This window comes from Petaurus breviceps, unplaced genomic scaffold (genome assembly GCF_028583685.1).
Source record: "Petaurus breviceps papuanus isolate PSGF00001 unplaced genomic scaffold, PetGlider_PUasm1.0 90769, whole genome shotgun sequence".
NCBI classification, from domain to species: Eukaryota; Metazoa; Chordata; class Mammalia; order Diprotodontia; family Petauridae; genus Petaurus; species Petaurus breviceps.
This window is the reverse complement of record NW_027187341.1, coordinates 4,172,169-4,199,909: the sequence shown is the minus strand read 5'-3', so window position 1 is coordinate 4,199,909 and position 27,741 is coordinate 4,172,169.

The following is a 27,741-nucleotide window of genomic DNA, read 5'->3' as shown; positions in this document are numbered from 1 at the left end:
ATAGAACCAAATTATTGTTCTATCATTTCAGTCATGGCTGACTCTTCATGGCACCATTTGGGGTTTTCTTGGAAAAGAAGTGGAATGATTTGTCAGTTCCTTCTCCAGCTCATTTTACAAATGATAAAACTGAGGTAAACGGGGTTATATGACTTGCCCATGTAGCAAATATCTGAGGCGGATTTTGAGCTAAGGCCTTCCTGACTCCACATCCAGGGAACCAAACAGAACATGTATAATCCTTCCTTCACAGGACAGCACTTCAAATACTTGAAGACAGTTCTCACATCTCCCTGATTCCTCTCATCTCCAGGCTAAACATCTTATATTCCTTTAACTAATTCTTGAATTCATATCATATGAATAATAATTGAAAGAAAGGAGGATGTTCAGCTTGGAAAAAAAGACTGACTTACCCCCTGCCCTCAAATGAACCTCCCCTGAAATATGTCAAACAAGTGAGTCGTCATTCTACCTCTGCTCAAAGACACCAAATGAGGCAAAATCCATAATGTTCCATTCCACTTTTGGGTAGTCCTAGCAAGTATAAAAATAGCTGGTATGTAGCCCAAATTTTCTCCTTTGCAAATTATTTCAGACTTTAGGATTTTATTCTTAAAAAAAATTCCCTTACAATATATTCTGATTAACTTTCTTCATTTGTAGTAGATTTTTCTTTTGTAGTAGCTTCCTATAACTTTGCAGATACTCTTTTAAAGTTCACACTACAAATATTTCTTTTTGAGAGAAACTCTACTTTTCTCCATTGTTCAGACACTGAGTCAAGTAACCTTTGCAAGTCAAATACATATCTTTTCTGTGTCTCAGTTTCTCCATAAGTGCAACGAGTATAGTAATAATTGCTGCTATTTTCCCTGTGGGGGATTGGAAGGACTGTCAAACTCATGCTTGCAAAATGATGTGCTGTCCTTGGGAGCAAGATATAATATAAATACAAAATATGGTAATGGGATCCCTTAGACTACAGTTACCTTTCTGAATGTGTGACATTTTCTTGGGGGGAAATAGAAATAAAATCTCCAAATTAGATTTTTAAAGTATTGCTTTTATTGTTATACTTTTTAAAAAATCTGATTACTTCCAGGCATAGAAACCCCTTTGGATCAATGTATGGATCATGTGATTGCAGTCCATTTAATAGTTGCCTAATGGCTGGAAAGAGTTAATTCAATTTCCAAAGGTGCCTTACTTAGAGCCAGGAAGTAACTTAGGTTACTAAGGGAAGCTGGCTCAATTATGTAGAAATACTTAGCTTGCTTATGCACCTCTCAGCTACACCCTCTGCCAGCTGTTCTTAATCAGTGCTGATTCCTTGGTTCAACTAATACCCCCTACAAGTGCTGACTCCAAACTTCCTGCTCAAACAAGACTTCTCAGTAATTGCTCACTCATTTGGATCAAACTCCCCTTTAGCTTGTCTTTTCACTGTTTGCCACCTCCCTCACTCATTGCTGATCCCACTAGGTTAAGTGTTAATAATTAGTGCTCATTTTTCCTTGTCAGAATTTTCTGTTAAATAAAACCTTGGCTTTTTGGTATTTCAAACAATTTGGTGATTACAGAAAGATGATACAAGGAGAGTGCAAGGTTAAACAAGACTGAACTATTATGACTTGGAATGGCCAAGTGATTTTGTTATTTTGTTTTGTTTTTTGGTCAGGACTAATGACATTATATGTTCAGATAGTTCTACCTCCATCAATGCAGATCAATGACTTGCCTAAAATTTATGGTCGTAGTTTCCTAGAGGTGTAAAAAGATTAGTGAGTTGCCCATGCTCATGTGGCCAGAATGAATCAGGGGTAAGATTTGAACTCAGATCATCCTGACTCAGAAGCTGCCTCTCTAGTTCTCATAGGTAGCAAAATACAGAATTATGAATCAGATATCTTTGCGCTAGTCTGGAAATATATGTTGCATCTATTGTCCTTGTCTCTTTGTTCATTTCATGTTAATGTGGTTGTTTAAATTGGGAAGCTATGGAATTTAAATGTTAAAATGAAAAATCATTTACTTTTGCAATCATCCATTGATTCTTTTTAGCCTAAAAATTTTCAAAGAATCACAAATGAGAAAGGTTTCCATAGGGCTGGAAGGAATATTCAAAATTAAAAAAAAATAAAATAAACCCTAATGCAAGACTCTACCTCTGTACAGGATTGTACCTAGCCTAACCTGGACAAGTATGTACTTACTCGTATTCTTTTCTAGGGAAGAGAAAAGCCTTTAGGAACCACAATCTCATGACCCTGGTTCCCTAAATAGAAAGGGTTAAAATACTAACTCCTTGACTATATTATGAATTGGAAATTAAAGAAGTGTGAGTTCTAATCCCCTCTTCTTTAACATCTCATTTTCCTGAGCTGTTAAATAGCAACACCATTTACCTCACCAACTTGAGGAATGGAATAATGAATAAAATTGATTTTAATTCACTTTATAGATGTACTGCTGTGCAAATGCCACAGGGTGATACAGTATAGTTGCAATAAGACTTAGATTCTGTTTCTGTTTGCTAGATAAATTGAGTTGAATCTCTTATCTTCTTTCTTTTTCAGTTTCTTATTGTGATGATTACCTTTTATAAAGCTTTTCCAGTTAGTCAGGTGCTACATAAATATGGATACTGAACTTGCTTATTCCCTTTGTACTGGGAAATACTCATTCTCCTGTTTCAGAGGAGGAATTTTTTCCACCTTCACTCTTTTGTTTGGGCTGATGTCCACTTAAAAATAGAGTAAGATGGCTGCCCTGAAGGTCAGCCATCCAGCTGTATAAGGTGGCTGTCAGTAAATTGCAAATAACCTGTGGTGTGAATTCTCTTTTCTCCCTCCCCAGTACCCAATACACAATACAAAGATGGGAAGAGAAAATATGACCATGGAAAACTAAGCGGCAGGATTCTGATGAGGAAAAAAATGGTGGAAGAGGTAAATTTGGTTTTTCACCAACTGTCAGAGCTGGCAGGGTTTTTGGAAAGTCATCTAATCTAATTTGCACTTCAGTTTAAACATGTAAAATATCTTGAATTTTAAAAAAGTATTTAAGAAGTTGTGTAAAGACTAGTTCTCATACAACTTATAAAGCACATTAACTAATTCAAGTAATTGTAGCTCTATGAAAAAAATAATTACTTCTACACAAATACCAAATAAGCTATGGCTATATTTTTTAAGACTGACCCTTGAAATATAGTCATAGATAGATAGATAGATAGATAGATAGATAGATAGATAGATAGATAGATAGATAGCTATAAGGTCTAGAACTGTACCAGTCTCCCAAGAATTTGAGAAGGATTAAGCCTTGGTTATGTTTCTCTTTATATTTTTCCTTGTCAAGTAAACAGATTCTGAAAAAAAGTTAACTTTCTCCTTGCTAGCTGCTCTAATGACTGCTCTTTGACTCCTCCTGGAGCTTGGAGGAAAAATGCCATGTTCTGATCGAAGATTTGCTAACAATAAAACAAGATCTTGGAGTAGCTATCCTTAAAGGAAAAGCCAGGTAGGCATCAAAAGGAGTCATGTTTATATCTCTTTAGAAAGATGAGACTTCAACCTAGCTCTAATTTTCTTAGATCTATTGTTTCAGTAGAAGCTGAAGCAGGGAGTTGTGGAGAGAGAGAGAGAGTGAAGCAGCATTGATACCCCCCCCCACTTCAATAAACTAGAAGGTTATAAGGGTCAATTAATAGTTATCAACTACCATGAATATCTAAGCAGTCATGCTACCAATGAGGCAAAATTAAGAAGCAGGTGGGTTTTATAGTTAGAACTGTAAAAATAGAAAACTTCAAATTAAAAATTATAATTAGTTCATTCAATTACTATGTGGTTCTGGAGTCAGTGGATGTAGGTTTTAACCTTAACTGTTTCTATGTCTGCAGCTATTATATTCAGTTTGCGTATCCACTTGGAGTTTACTGTGGTATTTGCTGGAAGACATCCGTCTAAACATAATTTCTGCCAAACTCTTTTCCAGTTTTCCCCAGTAGTTTGTGTCAGATAAGGAATCCTTCAATCAATAATTTATGCCCATTAGTTTATAAAACAGAAATCTACTGTTTCTAATTACTTCTGTTTCTTATCTAATAAGTTCCTCTCATTAGGTTTTCAATTTTTTTAAAACAGCAACAAATAATTTTGATGATTATAGCTTTGTAACAATATAATGTGAAGACTTATAATGCTATGCTTTATTTCTATTTAAAACAAATTGGTTTTATTGGCATAGTGCTAAATCTGAAAAATTAATTGAGATAAAACAATCTCAATTGATACAACCATACAAAACAAAACCAAGAACAGTAAATAATTTTTCTGTAAAAAAGCATTTTAGTTTTATTTATGCAAATTCTATAAGCGCCTTAGTAGATGGTTTTGTATACACTTTATGGTTATTTTGAGTGTGTGTGTGTGACAGAGAGAGAGAGAGAGAGAGAGAGAGAGAGAGAGAGAGAGAGAGAGAGAGAGAGAGAGAGAGAGAGAGAGAGAGAGAGTTTAATTGTTTAATAAAGTTTCTTCTTTGTTGTGGTTAGGGATACATGTAAGTGTTGATGACTTCTGTGAATTTTCTGTATCCTATTTTACTTAGGATATTAATCATCTCAGTGAATATCTTTGCTGATTTTGTGGATTTGTCTAAGTACACTGCAATGTCATTTGAAATAGGGATAATTTTGTCTCCTCTTTGTATGTATAGCTTTATTTTCTTTACTTTTTTTTCTTATCTTAACATTATAGCTACCATTTCTAAAACTTTCAAAAATAGTGGAGTTAAGGTACCTCATTCCTTTGAATGTGAATAAATGGCTCCTTAGGTGCAGGAATTAGCAACAGAAATTCTAATATGTGTAGTAAACTTCAGACAAGGATGTCTTCCCTATACCTATCAAATCATATCAAATAGGTCTAGTGGGGGACAGGATCACTTTGCTAACACAAACATAGCTGTTTTGGCTTCTTGGCTTCTTGCAGCATAGTCTAGTGGTAAGAAATCAAGGTAAGGAACCAGAACACTATATTCTTATTCTATCATTAAGTATTGATTGCCTTTGGGTGACTTTTCTGGGTCTCAGTTTCCTCATCTATAAAACAGAGACAAATTTTGTCGATGCCTCTCATTTCTATGATTCTATGACTTCTCTATTGCTTAATTTTTCATTCATAAAATAAGGTTAATAAAATGTGTTCTTGAATTCACAGGGTTGATTTAGGGATAAAATGAGATGAGATATGAACTAATTAAAAAAAATAAACACTTAACCAGCTCAAGGTGGCATTTCTATCTATTTTTATATGTGTTTTCTATAAAACTAGGTCAGGGACAATTTCTATTTTTCTTTGTCACCACCTTCATGGCTCATAGAATATTTTGTACATACTAGATACTAAAGTAAACGATCTTGATTTATTTAATCATCAAACTTGGTTGAACATGGTACAGATGGCTCAACATTTTTACAGTAATTGTTGTAAATATGGAGCGGGGGAGGTGTAGGGCTAGGGGGCACAGTGCATTCAGTGCTGGGTCTATGTAGCAGCAAGCACCCTAGCATAACCAGGATGGATGCTAGCACAGGTTCTTAGATTGGCTTTTCTAAAGGAAAGCAACTCAAAATGCGTTAACAATCTTACTTTAATCAATCAAACATATATCATTTACCTAGTTCAGGGGAAAAAGTCAGCACCCTGAACGTCAGAGAATACAAACAGAAGTTACAAAAGAAAATAACACAATTAAGCTGAAAGGGCTTTCAGATTTCTGACCATTATATCCATACCTAGATAGTTACCAGAGAGGGAACCACCAACATCTGCGTTTTCAAAACTAGGTGACTCAATGGTTGCCCAGACTCTCATGTGGTCAAATCACACAACTCTTCCCAAAGTGAGCCCCCAAAGCAAAACCTTACATCAGGGTATATATAGCCTTCTCCTGGGTCAGAGAATGTCGCAACCCTCTTGACCCACTCCCCAATCACCAAGTAACAAGGTGTGGGCAGTCCTGAAAAACAAGCCTCCCTCCACAGGCTCCATGTGACCACATTCAACCTATTAGGGGGCAGAGTACATTTTCAAATTGGGGAAGGTTCTCAGATTCACTTAAGCCTATCAAGGGGCTAAGGGGCAGGGAAGATCTTTAAATCCCCATTGCCATTACATCCCCATGCCCCAGTCCGTTCAAATCTGTTCAATCTGTTCAAATCTGACTTCAGACACTTACTAGCTGTGTGACTCTGGGCAAGTATCTTAACTCTATTTGCCTCAGTTTTCTCATTGTAAAATGAACTGGAGAAAGAAATGGCAAACCGTTGAGTATCTTTGCCATGGAAATCCCAAATGGGGGTCAACAACAACAGGAGACTAATGTGATCTGAAAGAATAGAGTTATATTAATTGCCTTGATTTGTAGTGGGAAACTGAAGCTTTGTTCCAGGGTACTGACTTCTAGTGCTATAGGCTTCCTTCCCATGGCAACACCCATCCCAGTGCTTTTCCTCGATATACTCTATCAGGTTATCTCTAGTTCATTCCTCTCCCAGTTTTATTTTTTTCATACTCTCTACAGTAGGCTAACCTTTCTCCAGACCAAACGGTCTTACCTACAATTGATCTCTGTGGCACTGAGGGTGGCGTCTCCCTGTTACTCACTTATATTTTCCCCGTGACTACAAATTTCTAGTTGTAACTCCATCTCTCGTTAAAGTCACTGTATTAAGAAATAGTAAATGATCATCAGGTCCCTCCCTTCCACACATGTACATTGACATGTAGATGATATAACTCTGTATCATTATTTGTATATTCCAGTTGAAATCACTAGATATAGAACTAAAGAGGGCAGATTGACCCATATTTTAGTTTGCATGCATGTCAGTAGTTCTGATATGTGATTTAGAATTTTAACAATCATGGAATACCTGGTATATGATTTAGAAAAATATAATTCCTTGTTGAAATATGACCTGCAGGTTTTATAAGCAGATTTCCTTCTCTTAAACCACTTTGACAGGCAATGTGCACCTATATTACTTTTACTGAAAACTGCACTCTAGCTCATGCTTAATAGAGATTTTTAATGCCCTTGTGAATTTTCTTTCTAATTTTTTTCTACTGCTTGCAGAAAAAAGCCAACAACAACACAGATCTGCTGCCTATGCATTACTTGCACATGCCCTGGGATCCCTCTAATATCCATCTCTCTATCTACACAAAGTAAAAAAAAAATCTTGTGGTTCTTTCCTTTTCTCTCTCTCATTTTGTGGAGAGAGAAAAGGGAACTCTTCAATAGATCCTAACCATTAAGTAGTGCCTAGAAGAGGGAACTTATAAGTCAGTGTGATCCTGAATTGTTCTGAGTGTATACCTCTGATCAAGTCACTCCATGTTCAAAATCTTCAGTAGCTCCCTACTGTCTGAATAATTAAGCATAAATTCCCTAACCAAGAGCGCAGGTAGTTTGGTTGCAATGTGTCTTTGCAGTTTTGTCTCATATCGTGCCATTATGTGTGCATGGAAGCATACACACATGTATACAATACATATATGCATATGTAAATATACACATTTGTGCCAATACATTTACATGTCTATGTCTGTATCTATAGGCATAACACATATACATGTATGTATATATTTGTATATGTGTTGACAGACAGATAGATAGCCAGACAGCCAGACACCCAGACAGAGACAGATAGCCAGTCTGAATGTGTAAATTTATTTAAGGTAGCATATAGAGAAAAAACCCCTTCTACAAATTCAAAGCAACGATTCTTCTACAACACACACATATGTGTATGTACATACATATATACATATCTATATACCTATAAACATTTATATCTACATATGTATATGTACATATATACACATGTGTGTATATATATAGATATATAGATATCTCTTAGACAATTCCCTAAGACAAGAAAGAGGTAAATTACTCATCTAAGTCTGTGTATGTCAGGGGTAGGACCTCAATCCAGTTTCTCTAGACTCAAAGGCCCATTCTCTTTAAATCCTACAATGCTGTCTCACTACATGTATACAGCATTTTCAGTTAATTGAACCACTTTTTCCTGATACTTTTTCCTGATTTTACACATTTATGCATGTATTCCAATTGCTGTAAGATATGGCTTTCTCCACAGCTTCACCCCATACCTCCTCACTAACATTAGGTTGTATCAACACATTTCTTAAGTACCATCACTCTGCTAGGAACTAGGGATACAAAGACAAAGCAAACATAATCAGTCTCTTGCCCTCAGAGAGCTTACCTTCTAGTACTGAAATCCTCCTACCTAAACTTGAAGGCCCAATTCTAGTGGCACTTCTTTTCTACTCTAAAATGCCTCATCTGGAAGTTAACAACTCCTTCCTTATATTTCTCATATTGCCTTTTTGTCTCTTATAATTTGTGTTATATTATGAATGCATATACCTTATTTTCATTATTATATTGTTAACTACTCATAGGCAGAACATGTCAATTTTCACCTTTGTATATTCAGTGCTGAGCACAATCACTTATACTGGTGATTATTGTTGTATGTGTGTATGTATCTGTTGCAAAGAGTACAACTCTGATGGGCTGGTCACATTGTTTGAAAGCCAAATGTACGCTTGCCAAAAAGACTATTTTCTGGACAACCCACAGGGCAATCACTCACGTGGTGGTCAGAAAAGCAATACAAGCACACTGTCAAGGTCACTCTTAAGAACTCTGGAATTGATTGCATGACATGGGAGACACTGGTACAGGACCACATAGCATGGCGTGCCCACATCAGAGAAGGTGCTGTGCTCTACGTGTGAAGCAGAATTGAAGTAGCTCAAAAGATGCACAAATTTAGAAAATGGACCCCAAGTATTCACATGGACTATTTGTGCCCAACCTATGGTAGAACATTCTGAGCTTTGATCATTCCGATCAGCCACAACTGCATACACTGTAACCTGACTCTAACACAGTGATGTCATTTTGGCCCTCTCTGAGAATGGAAGCTAACAAGCAATCTTCAGTCCTGAGCAAATGCCTTATAAATTGGTGATACACACATGTATACATGTGTATACACATATGTATGTATGTATGTACGGAGTAGAATAAAATTGAATATTGTAATAGCCAAGATGCTTTTGATTATAGGACTAGAGATGATTGTCTCTTTTTTGCCGCTTCTTATTTTGCTCCTCAGCAATAGTCTTAATTCCCTAAATTCCATTCCATTCTACAAACACTTACGAGGCCCTGTTATACACATGATGCTATGGTGTATATTGGACCGTGACTCTCACTGCTTTTTTAATTTTTTTTAATCACCAACACTTTGCACAGTTCTTGGAAGAGTGTAAGTGCTCACCAATAGCTTTTTAAACAATTAAATAAACTTATTACTTAGTCATTCAAAGTCTGCAAAAGCCTAAATCAATAAAGGTAGCAACACATATACAATAAGGAGAAGTTAAATAAAGTTTAAGATTTTGTTACAGGAAAATCTGTTCCGAGTAGCTGTATGTAGGAATATTTTGTCTAAAAGTAAGAAACACTTGCAAGGTTTTCTAAGCTACTATGCTAAAAATAGAGCCAGAAGAAGCCCTGGAAGTTCTTTAGCCAAAATCTTTCATTTTACAAATGAGGAAACTGAGGCTCAAGGATCTAATTTTCCAATGTCCCATTAGACCCAAACTTTCCTTGAAGGTGTCTAGAATGAAGTAAAACTAGTTAGATCTAAATTTAACTATTTTCATTTTAAGTTTGGTTTTGTCGTTTTGTAAGTGTTGCTAAACAACAAAAATTCAATGTTAGCTTTTCCTCTGCAGTGGGAGAAAGGGAGCAAATCAGGACACTCCAGACTGCTTGATTTCCCCCAGTCCTAGTTACTGAAATTACTGAAGGTAAGGTACAGGTATCAACCACAACATAGTGCTAAGGTCTTAAACAGAGTGAAAAAAAGTCTGAAATCATTGTCCTTTTATATGTTGTAAAGCTCTTCAATAAAGCTTAATGGAATTAGAGGGTGAGAAATATTTGTGTGGTCAAAGGATCAGTCACATCTCTGGTGACTGATCAGGAGTCAAGAAGACAGTTCAAGAAGACAGTTACAAGGTGTGTGACTCTGGAAACACTGCTTCTCCTATCTGTCTCAGTTTCCTCAACTGGAAAAAGGGAAACATAAAAGCATCAATCTCACAAGGTTGTCGTGAGGACCAATTAAGTCACCATGTATAAAACCCTCGGTATAGTGCCTGGCACAGAGTAGACACTTAGCATATGGTTGTTCCCTTGCCTTCTCCCTGCAAACAAAACATTTTGTTCAAGGAAGGGAATTGTTCAAGGAAGGAAATAGCTCTGAGCAGTGTGATCTCCCCAAGAGCAGTTCATTACCATCAGAAGCTGAGGTGTGGGGAAGAAAAGGTTCAAGGAGCACAGTGAATATATATATGCCCAGGATTGAGTTGCCTCAAGAAAGAAAATGACTTTAGGTCCTTATGGTGTCAGAGGCATTGGTTGCCTGGGATTTGTATTTACTCCATATGTCTGCTTTACTACTAGTATATCTCTACACTTTCTACTCACTGTAGAAATCTTACTGTGTAAAGTCGTGGGAGAGTGGGCCCCAGCTTTATGGGTGGATTGTTTTACAGTTTTCATTCTCATAAAGACAGTTCAGTGATACTTTTGCTTTGAGATAATTGTGTCTTCTGGCTATTAGAAATAATCACAATGGTGGGAACTATTGAGATATAATTTTAGGAATTCAGACACAGAGTAGCATGAACTTTAGGTAGTCATCCTTAAGGGTACACAACTTGCTAGAATGTCAGAGTAGTCAGAGAGAGGCCTTCATATCCACAGGAAGCTAAATAGAGCATTGTTTTGGTCTCTATTGGCGATTAGGGAACTCCTTCCTTCAGTGCAGATGAGGGAATTTAAAGTCCCAGTGAGTTACCTAGGTCACCAAGACACCCAATTATGAACTCATGAAGCTTGACTAGTATGTGTCAGAGTTAGGATTTCAATTTAGGTCTTCCTAACTCCAAGATTCCTGTCTATCCCCTATGCCATACTGCACACCAAAAAATGAAGCCAGAAAAAGGGACAACTAATAGATGAGCCATGATCTCATGAGCCCAAGTGAATGCCTGAAAATATGCTAAGTATTTTGGATTATCATAATTCATTCCCATGACAAACTACTGCAGTATGACCGGATTATAAATGGTATCCTAGTAACCTTAAGTACCAAATAGGATCAATCATAAAGTTATAGATTTAGAGTTGTAAGAATCAAAAGATTGTAGATCAGAGCTGGAAGAAACCATGAACATTTCTAGTCTACCTTCATTATTTACACAGGTAAGAAAAATGAGGCCCAGAGAGGTTAAGTGATTGACCAATGTCACACAGGAAGTAAATGGCAAAAAATTTTAATGTTACCAATGCACATCTGCATACTTTATCTAACTTGATCCTCATAACAACCTTCTGAAGTAGTTACAACAATTATTATGATATACACTTCATAGAAAGGGAACTAGGCTTCAGAGAACATAATGTACCCAACATCACACAGCTAATAAGAGAGAAAAAAGATTCAAATTAAAGTCTCAATTAACTACACATCTAACAATTTTCACACTCTTCTAAGGTGCCCCTTCACTGAGTTCTTTTAAACTATGAAATCACTGACACAATTGATTAATCAGTCAATCAGGACTGAAAAGACTCAACAACCACCACAACAGCAAAATGTACTAAGCCCTATAAATGGTAAAGCAAGCACAAAACACCATCCTTGCCATAAAGGATCATAAAATACAATAACAGAGGCCTAATATTAAAAAAGCAATAATAAAAGATAGACCATAACTTAATGCTAAATTTTATGATATGTCTCTAGTACAACGGGAATTCAGAGGGAGGAAATCAATAATGTCATGTGACATCATGGAAGGTTTCATGGAGGAGAGAGGGATTGAAGTTGGCCTTGGATATGATTGGATAAAATCAGTAAAGAGGGTAAAACAAGTTGTTTCAGGCAAGAGTGACAGCAGAAGTAAAGGCAGGAATGTAGGAATCGAGGAAAATAACCTGACTGAATAGAGCACAGAGCATATGATAGTCATAAAAAATAAAATTGACTCTGTAGGTTGTGACCTGATTATAGAGTATCTTGAGTGTCAAAGTCTAGACTTGATGTGGTAGAAAATAAAGATTTATTGGAGGCTTCTGAGTGCTGAAGTATGGCAATGAAAGTCATGTTTAAGGAAGATGAATCTGGCAGCAGTGGGCAGGATGGATTGAAGAAAGAAGTGAGAGAAAGAGAAGTCAGTCAGTCAGGAGGCTGTTGCACTTATCCAAAGCATAAAGTGAGAAAAACATGGACTTGGTGGTAGGCAGTGAGCAAGGAACCAGAAAAGGTCTTTTTTCATTCTTTTATGGAGAATTACATATTTATTTACAAGGGACATTTATTCCAAATATTCACAAGGTGCTAGCAAGCCTCGAAAGGAAATATGGATCTATAAACTGGATTTAAAGTTATTGCACAATCCTAGGAAGGTCAAGCTAGAAGACTATTTAAAGATTATCTAGTTCAGGGGTGGGGAACTTGCAGCCTCATGTGACCACATGTGATCCTCTAGCTCCTCAAGTACAGCTCTTTGAATCCAAACTACACAGAACAAATAGCCTTAATAAAAGGATTTGAAAGTGGACTCAGTCAAACTGCTACACCCAAGAATCTAGAAGGCCACATGCGGCCTCCAGGTTTCAGGTTCCCCACCCCTGATTCTAGTTTAACTTCCTTGTTTTACTAATAAGGAAAATGAAGTGCAGACAATCAATGACTCATCCATGTTTGTATAGGTACTCAGTTACAGAACTGTGACTAAAATTAAGTTCAAATTTTCAGCCAAGTCTCTACATATGTGGCTACCTAGATGAACAACTTGTGCCATCATTCCCTTGATATTATTTACATTACAATACTTCCCTACAAGAGCAAATACAATACAGTGCAAAACAAACTAGAATTGGAATTTTAAAGATATGTGTTCATATTTAAGTTCTCATGGTTGCTAGTGATGGAACCATGGGGAAATCATCTGACCATTTCTGAACTTCATTTCCTCTTTTCTAAAATAGGAATAATTCTTACCTCGTGGAGTATATGTTACTAAAATGCAATGCTGGCTGTAAAGTTATGTATTCATATGAATTATTATCATTACCATTAGACTTCTTTCTCCTTCCCTTTCAAAGTCTTCCAGCCACAACCCCATCCCCCTCATTTCCACTGAACCAGTTACTATATGCCTATTTTGAGTTGGTGGGATCTTTTTACTCCCTAGTTTATGTACTGAGCAAAGATAACTGATAATACAATTCAATTATTATTTATTAAGTTCTTATCCTATGTGAAATGACCCTATTCTAGATTTTGGCCATGTAAAGATCAGGAACAAAATTGTCCCTGATGTCAAAAAGCATATATTGAACTGTAATAATATTATTCAAGAACTCAAACATTGCCTTAAGTTTTTTTTAAGCTTTGTTGTTTCCTCAAGTTCCCAGTGAAGATTCATCATTGAGGGCATTGTCCTAGTGGACTGACTCTAAAAATCCTAATATTATGATTTTACAATTTCAAAAGGACATTAAATACACATTGATGGTAGAAGTTTGGACTCAGGGTAAGAGGTTGGTCATTTGGTCCCATCTTCTTCCCACCCCAGTATCACTGAATAGTGATAAAAGAAAAATTCTTGAGGCTAGCTTAGCCCAAGGCTCCTGTTTCCCATGTGACATCCTGTCAGTGAAGAATTGGAATGAAGGGTCAACAAAAGCTTAAAGGAGGTCAGTGCAAATTTAAGAGTCAGAAATGTTCAGGTACCTGCTCTTCTTGCATATACAGTTGTCTTCTCAGATATTTCAAATGCAGGTAATGTCCAAAATCAGGTAGACTGGATTCCCCCCTGGGTGTCCTTGTTCAGTTGTTTATTTGTTTTTCTCAAATTCCTTTCTTCTTCTTATAACTTTCCTTGTCCCTTTCCTCGAGATGTCTTTATGTTTCATCTTGAATTTCTGAAAGTACAGCAAGGCAAATATGTTACTGCCTTTATTTAAAGATTCTTCATCACTTCTCATACTTTGTTTCCTTTACTGAAGCAATAAAGCAAGATACTGTTCCAGGGGAGTAGAGGAAAAAAACCTGCAAAGGACATGTTAAAGACCCCCTCCAAAGTGAGTAACCCAATCAATACATTCGTTCATTAGAGCCTTGTTTGCAGTTGCATAGTGTAGGATAATTAAATTTTAACTAAAGTAAGAGACCAGTACAATTGTTGTCATTGGAAAATTTTCTATAAATCAGATTTTCTCACTTCTAAAAAGTTTTACTGTGGAAAAATCAATGTATTAGGTACTGGGGATCCAAACATGACAAATCAGTCACTCAATCAATAAATATTATTAATCCCATAAAAATAGCAAGAATTATCCTTGTCCTCAAGGAGTTTATAATCTGGAAGGAGGAGAAAAAGGTGTGATATCTGCATAAAAATAACTGAAAGCTCAAATAAAAATGATTAATGAGCAGGATGAGCAAGGCTGGAGGAAGAGGATTAAGAAAGATTTCCTGGAGGCGCTGGCAACTGATCCTAGCTTTGGAGGAGAATATTTATGTGAATTGGTAGACATGGGTAAGGAGAATGTTTTAGGTATGGGTGGGTGGAATAGAGGTAAAGGAGATGAAATATGGGTGGTAAAGATACCAACTGACATTTATGTAATAATTTTAAGATTGATAAAAAAACTGATGTTAAAATAGCCTCATGAAGCAGATCTCACAAGTATCATTTAAATGCCCATTTTACTGACAAGGAAACTGAAGGTCAGAAAAATTGTGACTGACCCATATTCATAGTTACTAAATGTCAGAGCTAAGATTTGAACCCATATCTATTGACTCAAAGACCTTTATTCTTTTCACTACTCCTTATTGTCTTTTGAAAGAATAAATGATCATTCAAGTATAGGAGAGGGAAGGATGAAATCAGTCATCCAGTTTATTTGGAGCTTATAGTACTCAAAGCAGAACCGAATGAAATAATGCTAGAAGCATAGGTTTAGAACTAGATCATGAAGGGTCTTTATAGCCAGGCTAATAAGTTGTATAATATCCTATTGATACTAGAGAGCTGCTAATCATGTGATCACATCTCATCATTGAAGAGATTCCCTTGACATCAGTGAGAAAAAAATTGGTTGGTAAAGTAGAGTCTGAAGACAGGTGGATCATTTGGTTGCTTTTGAAATTGTCAAGACAGAGAATAAAGTGGGCTTAAAATGGAAAAAAAGGGAACCAATGGGAGAAATCTTCCAAAAGCAGAATTGACAGGATTTGGTAACTGGATATAAGGGAGAGGGAAGAGTCAAGCAGTAAAGCTTGGATGACTGAAAAACTTGTGGGAACCATCAGAAGAAATGAGGTAAGGCAGGTTTTTCAGGGGATAATAGGTTCAGTTTTGTACATACTGAATTTTATGTACTGGAGGATGGATAGGCAGCAGTAGGTATACATATATATATATATATATATATATATATATATATATATATATATATAATTATTGGACTGGAGCTTAGAGTCATTGACCTCTTGATTTTCATTTTTTGCCTATAGAGGATTTGAAGATAATGATGCAAGTTATTTGTAGAGAGATGGTAAGTCAAAAGCATAGGAGTGGATCAGATTGCCAAGAAAAAGGAAAAGAAAAAGATCTATGTGACTACTATTAGGTGCAAGACTGAAATTTCCACATATTTGTGAAATTCAAGCATACACTCAAAGGACATAGAGTGTTGAATACCTTAATTTAAATCCCAGCTCTGACATTAGCTTTGTAATTGTGGACAAGTCACATGATTTCTCTCTCTAAGCCTCAGTTTCCTCAGTTCTATAATCAAGATAATAATGAGGATAAAATCTTCAATTTTCATAATTCTCTGAACATTCAAAATTTTAGTTTTAAAAATATCTTTTCAAATATAGGTTCAAGGTTGATGATTTCATTTCTTTAATTTAAAAAATGGTTCATATTTTTCTTCTTCCCTCTCACACAATTTCCACTAAAAAACACCTTTTTCCCCTTTCTAGTTACCTTGTGGCTTGTAAATATCTCTATTACCTCAAATCTAAATTCCTTGACTATCATTGAGAATATTAGAATCAACATGAAAAATTTAGCCCTTATAGTAAACTCTAGAACTCCTTGGTATAACTTTAAAGGGTTATCAAATGGGAACAGAATGGTAAGTAATCAGTTACAGATGGTTTGCAGAAACACTGGACACACAGTATGCAGGAGGACCTCAATGTCTCAAGGTTGAAGCCCCACCCTCAGCTGACCTAATTTGATGTTATCATTCCAAGCTGGACTCCCTGAGTGTTGTCAGTCTTCTCCAGACTGAGAAGTTGCTTGTACAGGTGGGACCATTGTAGATAGGCAGGCCTTCCTATCTTCTTGGTTTAGCTGTTCCCAGGGGAAAAGAATTTGGCTTTTGTCATCTCCTTGCTCCTCCCCTTTGGGAGGGTTTGTTTTCCACCTACCTTTGCTTCACCTTTTTTCCTTCCATACCACTCCCCTCTAGGGGGATATTTCTGATTTCTTCTCCTTTCTTTGTTGTACTGTCATAAATATGCAAACTTCTGTGTGGATTATGAACTCTTTTATCTGACTTTGGGTTCCACATTTCTCTTGGAATAAATCTAGTTGCAACACAATGTCTCATGGACTTGTGATATAGTTTTTGGTTAACATAATTGATTTCTCCTATTTACAGAGTCAGGTTTTTTTTATTTATTTGAGGGCTACTATATATATTATATATATTTGCCTTTTGGAGGGCAATTGGAGTTAATTAACTTGCCCAAGTTTACAAGGCTAGTTTTTTTCGTGTGGGTGTTAAGTGTCTGAGGCCAGAACCGAACTCAGGTCCTCCTGACTCTGGGGCCAGCACTTTACTCACTGCGCCACTTAGCCATCCTACTTTATATTTTTATATTCAAATTATTACTATTTCATTTTTTCAGAATGGGAGAAAAAGTGGGGATTCAAGTTTAATTATTTGAAAATTCTAGTAAATAAATTGATAATACTTTATATTAATAATTTTTATTATTTTAACAATAACATTACTTCATATTTATAAAGTGCATATGTGCAAAGTACTTTGATGGAGATATCTTGAAATCCTCAATTCCAATGAAGATTTGAAGTTATCTCTTCATCTGAGCAAAAGGAAGATAAATGATTAGTAAGGTCACATGGCTAGTCACAAGTTTCTATTTCATGACTGATGTAGAACAAAAATCAGACTTTCCTGACTCAGAGAATTAATTGGTGTCACAGCACTAATTGGAAAGAAGCAGAGACAAAAATCTTTAAACAGCTTAATGACTCTACCTAAGCACAACAAATGAAGGGTGATAGTCATGAGGTCAATCTTTTGGTGTTAGTTCTTGGTAGTGACTGAAAAGAGTAACCCATATTGAGAGACAAAAGTGGCTTTCCATGTAGTAGTAAAAAAGACTCATGGTGCTTATAAAAAAAAATAATGACCTCTCCAACTCCACAAAGTCCCTCAAGTTGAGGTCTATTCCTTTCCCATCCCTTCTCCAAGGTGATATACATTCTCACTTGTGTTATCATTTTATGTTCATTTTAACCTCTTTTCAGCTATACAAAAATACTCATAGGGGCATGTTTTTATTCTTCCTGGGTCACTCAAGGCAGGGCACAGGACAAATTACACTGAGATTGCTCTTTCTTTTATCTATATTTCCATAGAAATGAAGACTACATTACATCTGTGTCTTCATCAGTGTAAATGTTCTTTCAACTAGATGTGACCCTGGTCTCCAAATGTTACTATGTACACCACTATATGTCAACACTTCATGTTCTTGTCTCCTGAGAGACAAGAAAATTGACTATTGAATTCAATAAAGAGAGAAGGAACCATCTTTTTAAAACACACTGTTGAAAGTTTATTATAGCACTGAGTTCACAAGATGACACTAAAAACAAAATATTTTCTGGAATTTTCTTTCTTATTTTTGAGTAAACTTGATCCAAGAGTTCATAGCTAACACATCACTCAAGAAATATGTATGAATCACTATGTGAGTAGTATAATACTAGGTGCTATGAGGATATGCATATATAAGAAGGGTATTCCAGACCCTTCTACAATTTCAATTTATATAACTAACAAGATGTTCTATACCTTTATACAATTATAAGATAAGAATTCTTCTTTTATTGAGTTATGAAAGCAATCAATCAAAGGTAAAAAGAAGTTGTGAATACATCCTTTCAATTTTGGAGTGATAAAGTGATTCAAATCATTGGGTGAAGTCAAGTGATGCTACAGAAGAAATGTATTGGGATTTATTGTTGCTTAGTAATTTTCAATCATGCCCAATTCCTTGCAATCCCATTTTTGGGCTAAAGGTACTGTAGTAGTTTGCCATTTCCTTCTTCAGCCCAGAGGAACTGAGGCAAAGAGTGCAAGTGACTAACCCAGGGTCACATAGCTAGTAAATATTTGAGGCCAGATTTGAACTCAGAAAGATGAGTTTTCCTGATTCCAAGGCCAGTGCTCTGTCCACTACACTACTAGCTGACTTTATATTGGGACTAGCTGAAATAATTAAACTTATCTCTAGGTCTACACTATCAGAGAAAATATTCTAACATAAGATAAATCAAGCTGGGGGTCGGCTAGGTGGCTCAGTGAGTAAAGTGCTGGCCCTGCAGTCAGGAGGACCCGAGTTTGGTTGCAGCCTCAGACACAACAGAAAAACTAGCCGTGTAACCTTGGGCAAGTTACTTAACCTCAATTCCCCTCCAAAAAAAAAGAGCAAAAAAAAAAGAAAAGTACAAATGCAGTTTTGGGGCAGCCAGGTGGTTCAGTGAGTAAGAGCACTGGCTTGGGGATCAAATCCAGGCTCAGATACTTAGCACCACACCCAGAAATAACTGGCTGTGTAACTTTGAGCAAGTTACTTAACCCTGATTGCTTTAAAAAAAAGATAAATCAAGCTTTTGGAGGGCCTTGCATCTCTATCAGAAAGTAGGGAAGAGTGAGGATGAGAGCAAAGTGAAAATTACATTCATATCATTGGAAAAATGGACAAGAAATAAGTAGTGCATCAAAGTTAGAGTAGAGAGAGGACCAATCCAGACATACCAACACATACCAAAGAAAGGTACTTTCATGAAGACTCCCTGAAGGGAGAAAAATACTTTTAATAATGAGAATCAATGAATTACTCTTTAACTATGTGTACTTTCCAAATTTGAGTCCATTCTATCCAGGGAGCTGGTATGTGAGGTAGTGTGCCTCTGATTTGGGAAGAATATTTTGTACCTCTTGCTTTAACTATGTAATCTCAGTAAATAAAATTTTGTAGATGCTAATTGATATCAGCTGCTTACTGGATGTTGAGGAAAATGCAAGATGGGGGCTCATGTGCAGAAGTACTATAAACAAAACAGGTCACTTCAGAGTTATAGAGTCCTACAGTGAAAAGTAATCAACCACCCTATGTTTACCTAATCTTGAATTCTGAGTTGGGGATTGGGAGAGTAGGTCCAGAAGGGACTCTATACATATGTAAAACACACACACACACACACACACACTCACACACACATTCACAGAATATAAAACATGATCTATTCTGTCAAGGAATTTGCATCTAATTGTAGATATAAGAAAGACACAGAAAAGGTTATATAAAAATAAAAATTTAAAATAAATAAAGTACAGTATTAGAAGACATATTTCAAGTGAAGAGGAGGGCATATATAATTGCAATGCATGCAATGTTTATTGATTTTGTTTAGCTTTCAATTGCTAATGGATAGGCTATATAATAAGTGGTATAAATTGCCTCCAAAGAGTATAAAATCATTGGGAACTAGTGTGGTCTGGAAAGACTTCGTGGAAGAGATCCTCCTTGATTTGTGTCTGAACAGATGAATCAGATTTAAATTGGATAGATGGAACTGATTGGGTAGGACTTTTCAAGCATAGCAATCACTATGAACAAAGTCAAGTGAGTGAGAAAATTTAAGGTATCGTCAAAGGACAATGAATAGGTCAGTTTGCCGAAAGGAAAATATCTTTCTAAGATTTTTGGTAGTGGTGTGGGGAGGGGGGAGGGAACATGAGGGTAATGAGGAACTGAAAAAAGAAAGGCATTCTTAATGACTGTGATTTGGTTTGGAATTCTTCAAAGGAGGGAAAAAAAGAGGAGTCGTGTCCAACCACCACTATTTTATCCTGACCTCAAAGTACAATTGAAACAGTCCTTTTCTTGTAATTCAGAATGTTGGTGTCCAAATATGTGCAAGTTCTAAGTCATTAGTCTAGTTGGAGCACTAGGTGAAGGGATCAAGACTATTCAGCTCAACTCTGGCATCCAGGAAGCTGGGCACCTGACAGAGAATTAATTGGTGACAAAGCACTAATTGGAGAGCAGCACAGCCAAGGTCTTTAACCAGCTGAATTTCTAGAATGTGTCTATTCCTTCTAATTAACATTACAAAATGTTTGGTCTTAGTGTTAGTTTCCTGTTGTTCAGAAATGAATGGAACAAATACCCAGTTGAATTCTTGAGAAGTTAAAAGCCAGTTAACTGAAATGACTAGTAGTTTTGAAGTAGTGTAGATACAGACAAAACAAGGAGTTAATTCAGGGAAGATAATTAATCAGATCAGCTAGTTGGTGTCATACAGACAAAACAAGTCACTCCTTTTAACTTTTTTCAACTGATTTTGTTAGTGGCACAAAGTTATAAAAGGTAGGAGTGATTTTTAAGAATGCAACCCACTAACAGCATGCTTCCTCTACAAAAAGGAGTACAGAGCTATGTAATTCACACTTCCTGTAATGGACAAGGTTGGCAGGTTGTTGATGTTTTTTTCTCATTTTCTCACTCTATCTTTTGTTCATATCAAATGTCATTCATTCCCTCTTCCTTCTGAGGGTTCATAGAACCAGAAGACAAGAACAGACTACTTCCTGAAACCAAAGACTATTTGCCATGAGAATGAAATCCATCTCTTTGGTTTTACAATCTAGTGATTTTATAATTCTTTGTATTTATATGAGTAAGAATAATTTAGCAATAATGGCAGTCAGTCTGGAAATCAGGTTCTGTGGGATCTTCTATTGAATATATCACCAGGGGACATATCACCACTACTCAGATTCTCTAACTGTATTCCAGGCATGGTGTGAGAGAGAATGTGGATTAAGGATGTTCCAAAGAAGTATCCAATGACTTTCATTTGTGGATATCTAATCATTTTGATAAATGTTACTGTTGGGAAAGATGATGCTTACTTCACAGCTGGAGAGATTGAAGCATAGAGAAATTAAGAGACTTTTCTAATGGTCCCAGCCAAATAAAGCACTCAAGCAAAAAGCATGGCCAATGGCTCTTAACTCCCAGTTCAGCACTTGTCCATCAGACTATATTGGTCTGATATTGGGGGTTTGCCCTTTCTTAGAGGATAAATAAAAGATTATCCTATTTTTCCTATGCATATTTATATGGCCAACAAAACCATCCCCAAAGGGGTATAGACAGCAAGGCCACCCTTGCAGGGTAGAGGATCCATGAAAAATCATGCTGTGGCTCTTGCTCCTTTCTGGAATTTTTTATACAGGTGAATGCTATAATTGATTTGTAACTTCATTAATTTGAATACTCCTTTCAAAAATGTAGATAGCAACTTAATATTGCCTGCCTATACTGTATTATTCTTGAACTTGTCCAGGTTCAAACAAATTCAATTGAGCATTCTGAGCCTTGCAGAGGGAATGAAAGGGAATATATATATATATATATATATTAGAGGTATGTGTGTGGAAAAGGAGAGGGCAGTCCTACCATAGTACCCTGATTAGTGAAGGCCACAAGTGGCCTATTACATACAGGTCAGTTACACTTCATTTTACTCCCTGGATATCTTCTAGCCATCTGCCTCGTCACTGCTAACCCTTCCCCTTCTTCCTACCCCTTTACTTTTCAATTCTTGTCCTAGAATAAATAATTCCAATGCTACACAAATGGATCAACTTTTCATCCTTGTAAATTTTCTATCCCTGCCTACTACTCCACTTTCTATATTACACACACCTCCCCATTAGAACATAAGCTACTTAAGGGTGGGGAGTATCTTGGTTTTGTGTATGTAAGCCCAGACTTCACAGTGTTTAGCACATAGTAAGTAATTGACAATTTTTAAAAAATTTATTCATTAGTAACAGTAGGACACAAGTTGGAAAATTATTTCCATTAGAATCTCAAATCTCTTTTTCGAACCAACTAAGTACCTTCTTCTCCCTCGGCAGTGTCTTCCCTGAGTGATCACCCATCTGCCAAATGTGTATTCCTGAAGGACTATAGGGGGATTCTTTAAAGTATGGGAGGTAGGGCAACCAAAATAAAATGTTATGCCTTAGGGGCAGCTCACTTAAGTTTATCATCCTAATCATTCTATGTAGAATTAATGGACTTGAGTACAACCCAACTGTGAATATTTTTAAACTAAGCCATTCAAATTTCACCTTTATTTAACAGGCCTGTCTTCCTTATCAAGGCCCTCTGACAGGAAAATAAATGAAATCCGCATTCTTTCCTACTTATCCATCATAACTGCTTAAAGATGCAACTGATGTTGGAAATCGTCTTCCCTTTGATGGTGTTAGACATATTGATTTTCATATTTCACTTATAGAAGAACATCTAATTCAAGGGATAGGCTGAATAGAAACTCCCCCTCTTTGCCTTTTGAATACCTAGCCACGCTTCAATTTCAATTCAAGCATTTATTCCCCAAGGAAGCCTTGCCTGGTCCCCCTCATTGATAATGAGATTTCCCTTTGCCAATCTATTCACCCATGTTTCCATTCACCATCTCTGTACCTTTCTGTCAATTCAAGTCAAAAATCATTATTTATTAAGTGCTTACTATGTGCTGGACACTGGGCTAAGACTTAAGAATACAAACACAAGAAGCGCATGCCTTTAAGGACCTTAAATTCTAAAGGAGGAACACAGCACATAAAAGAAAGCTATAAAGGGAGGCTATGGGGAAGAAATGAAGATACTCAGTTATGGGGATGGGTTATATAGAGAAAGTCTGGATAGTCAAGAGTACAGCCTGGAGAATTATATCTATATGACTGGCCTGCTTACTGAACACATTTTTCATTCATTAATTAATTCCCATTAAAAACATGAAGCAAGGGGCGGCCAGGTAGCACAGCAAGTAAGAGTACCCGATCCAGTGTGGGGATGACCTGGGATCAAATCCAGGCTCAGATACTTAGCACCACACCCAGAAATAACTGGCCGTGTAATCTTGAGCAAGTTACTTAACCCCAATTGCTTAAAAAAAAAACATGAAGCAAAAATGGCAATAACAAGAATAATTAACCATACGAAAGAGATTATTTCTCTACTGTTCCATTATGATAGTGGTAGACATCAGAGGTGACAAACAAGCATCCCATGACATTCATGTGATCTACAACATTTCTGAATGAACTCAGACTCCATAGGAAACTATAATACAAAAAAGAATAAGAACCCATGATCTAAAAGATCTTATTATCTAATCACTTAATATATTTTATTTTATTTTAATTTTTTTTTACAGATAAAGTAATGTGTTGAACCTTGGTGTTTGGGACTTATTCCTTTCCTCTTCCTACCAGCACACATTCCTTTTCTTTATTCATTTTTACCACACATTTCAATGTATCTTTTTTTTTCTTTTTCTGGCAGGTATCCTGTACTCTTAATTTGGCCCAGGTTTTTCTGCAGTGAGACCAAAAGCTACATAGTGAACACGTTGAATTACTAACTTTGTGAATATCTCTTCTCTTTCCCCATTCTAGCCTACCTCTATATTTGATATTTGGAATCCATTGAACCACAGATCTGAAGTTACTAATTACCTCTATAAACTTCCACATCATATGGATAGAGAAATTGTAGTCAAATGAGGCGAATGGATTTTCCAAGTTCACATGTACAGCAGGAATGTACTAAAACCGATTTGAACTAGCTTGGAAGAGCTGGTTGTTAAATGTTCAATGTGAACATTTACCCCTCAGAAACCTGCAGATGCTGCAAATCTGGGCTTGAGTTATTGTTTTGTGAATTTTCTAGACCTAAAGTGATGGAGAAATATTAATAATGTATACTAAATGTAAAAGTGTGTTGTGTGTACATTTTTTAGAGAACTGAACTTGTTAAACATTTATTAGCACATTCATGCATGCATATGATAAGCAGCACACTGTACTGGGGAAAATGCTGGGTTTAAATTTTTGCTTCATCACTCCAAGTTCTGTGCAAGATATTTAACCTTACTGAGCCAATTTCTTCATTTGTAAATATGAAAGTTTTGATGGCCTTTAAATCTTTTTTCTAGCTCTACATCTATGGTTCTATGATTCTTAGCATATTTTAAATTTTAACCTAGATTCTCTGATTCCAAATATTAAGAACCTACCAACATTTGCTTTTAATTAAAAACCCCAATGATCAAGTACTAAGGACTGGAATTCTTAGCATGTACTTACAAAAGTAATACATTTTGTGAGTGCAGTTTTTGGAAGATATAAAGCAACAATATAAAGTGATCTCAGGTTTCTGCTTAAAATGGTAGAATTTAAGACCTAGATAAAAGCTTATACTCCAAACAAACATCCCAGTAAAACTCTAAAAATGCACCTGAAGAACATCAATAAAGAAACCAAAAGGAAATTGTTATAAACTTCTCCATCCAGTCTGGGGTTTAACAAAACTTCCAGCAAGCTGTGGAAGCTCTGAAATGAGACCAGCCAGTGCAGATGGAATGCACAGTATAGAAGTAGCTTGTGTCCAAGTTTGAAGCAACCAGTCGATCAATGCACGTTAATTAAGAGCCTATTGTGCCACAGGTACTATGTAAAATAAACACTGGGGAAGGGATACAAAAAGAGACAAAAGACAGTTCCTGTCCCCAAGGAGCTCATAATCTAAGGGAGGAGACCACAAATAAACAAATATATCCAAAGTCAGTTATATTCCAGATAAAGAGGAAATAACTAATGATGAGAGGGCCCGACAATCAGAAGGGTTTGGGAAATGCTTCCTATAAAAGATGAGGTAAGCTGCCAGGGAGGTCAATGGGCAGAGCTGATGAGGAAGAGTATTCCACCCGTAGGAGATAACCAGAGAAAATGCCTGGAGCAGAGATGGGGTATCTTGTTTGTGGAACAGCCAGAAGGCCAGTGTCACTGGATGTGTTGGGGAGTGAGGTGTAAGAATACTGGAAAGGTAAGAGGAGCCCAGGTCATGAAAGGCTTTGAATGTCAAACAGATCATTTAAATTTGGTCCTGGACGACGTAGGAATTTACTGGACTTTATTGAACAGGGGATCGATATGTTAAAACTTGAACTTTAGGAAAATCATTTTGGTGGACCAATGGAAAATGGATTGTAATGAGGAGAGACTTGAAGCCAGCAATCCCACCAGGAAGCTAATTTAATAGTTTAGATGTGTGTTGATAAGGACCTACACTAGAGTTGTGGCAGTGTCGGAGGAGAGAAAGGAATACATGGAAGATCACAGTGGTGAAATCAACAGACTTTGGCAACAGCTTGGATATTGGAGGTGAGAGGCAGTGTAGACTTAAGAATAACTCAGGTTGTGAGCCTGAGGGACAGAGAAGGTTATGTTGACCTCTCTACTTATAGGGAAGGTAAGAGGGAGGGAGGGTTTAGAGGGAAAGTAATGAGTGCTGGTCAAATAAGATCCAAGGCCTAGTACACAGGCAGCATGTGTCCAAACCATTGTAAAACAGTCCCAAAAAGCAGAGCTCTGGCATCGTAGAGCTCAGGAAGTTCCAGCCTTGCCACAAAATAAGTTAGGGCCAGGTTGTTCCTTACTTTTCTGAGTGTTCATGTCACATGTGCAGAGTCAATGCATGAGAAAGGGGCAGCCCAGTGTCCAGGCATCCTTTGCCTAGTGCAGATCTTCGGTAGTGTGAAACTAACCCAGAGCCCAGTCAGCACGTAGCTGAAATACAGTAAGGGACAGGGTCAGACCTGGCTTTGGGCAGCTTAGCGATCACTCAACACCTGCAACCCATGATTAGTCCCAGCAGTAGAAAAGGCATAGAACATTACTGGCCTATTGGAATGTAAGCTCTTTGAGGGAAAGGTTTTTGTCTTTCTTTGTATTATTAGTTTGAAGCACTATTCATAGAAGCACTATTCACATAAGTGCCTAATAAATGCTTTCTGACTTGCTGATTGGGAAACAAAGCCCTTGGAGGGTTTGAAGAAGACCTGCTACCTGTGCACTCCGCAAATCTTGTTAGGGCTTATCAGGATCATCATAAGGGGTGGACTCAACTATGGGTTTTGGATTATGGAAGGAGAAAAGTGCAGAGGAAGGTCCTGGGCCAAAACCAAAGTTAAGTCACCAGAAGACTGAGAAAAACTCAAGAATTCCTGCAGATGCAGGAAGGTTATATGAGCATTTATTGCATACTTACTATGTGCCAGACACTGTGCTAAGTGTTGAGAATACAAATATGAGTGAAAAGGAAGTAATTTCCTGCTCTTAGGAAGGTTACATTTCAATGGGAAAAACTACCATACAAAAAGGAACAAAAGTTACTAGCAAATTCAAGAGGTGAATTAGGCATGACTTGCCTGGATCCCTCATCAAAATAGAGACCCTGAGAGAAACTCATCAAAGTCAAAAAGATCTATGCTTAGTCTTGGCATCAAGGACCAAGCACAGCTTGCCTATGCTATCCATGAATATGGGAGAGAATAGATTCTTACCTAATCATGAAGCTATAATCCAGAAACAGAGGCTGGAGATATGAGAAACTAAGGAAAATTACAAAGTAAATTAAATATTATGGATTTTGAAAACTCAAGAGCTAAACCCAAAATAAAATAGTCATTCCACAACACATAAAAATAAAGTCTAAGAGACAAGAATAACCTGTCCACATGAACTCCTAGAAGAGAGTTGTCAAATATGCAACCCATGAGTTCCATGCAGTCCACATTATTCCTGAATGTGTCCCAAACTGCAATAAAATGTAGTCATATCTGATTTTAATATATTGAAATATTAATAAAAATAAATGTATAAATTATGTGGTTTTCTAAATCAATATTGTCCTGCAGGAATACTTATGTACAGTTTAGTGGCCTCTGTTTCTATCTGAGTTTGAGACTGTGGTCGCAGGATGCATAGAAGAAATGAAAGAAGAAATAGAAAATTCAACATTAAATGAAATGGAACTTAGGAAAAAAATAATTGTAAGGAGTGTTAGAGCAGTAGGTGGTAAACCCAAACCAATAAATGGATTATTCTAAAAATTGGGATGGGCAAACTGAAAATCAATTAGATAAAATAAATATTAAAATAAAGACATTGAAAAAGAAAAATAAGAGAAATATAAGATAGATCATAACATATACGATATCAAAAACAACTGACCTAGAAAGTAGATCAAGGAGACATAAATTAAGAACCATTAGATGAGATGAAAATTATTATTTTAAAAGTCTGCATGTTATATATATATATATATATATAATATACATA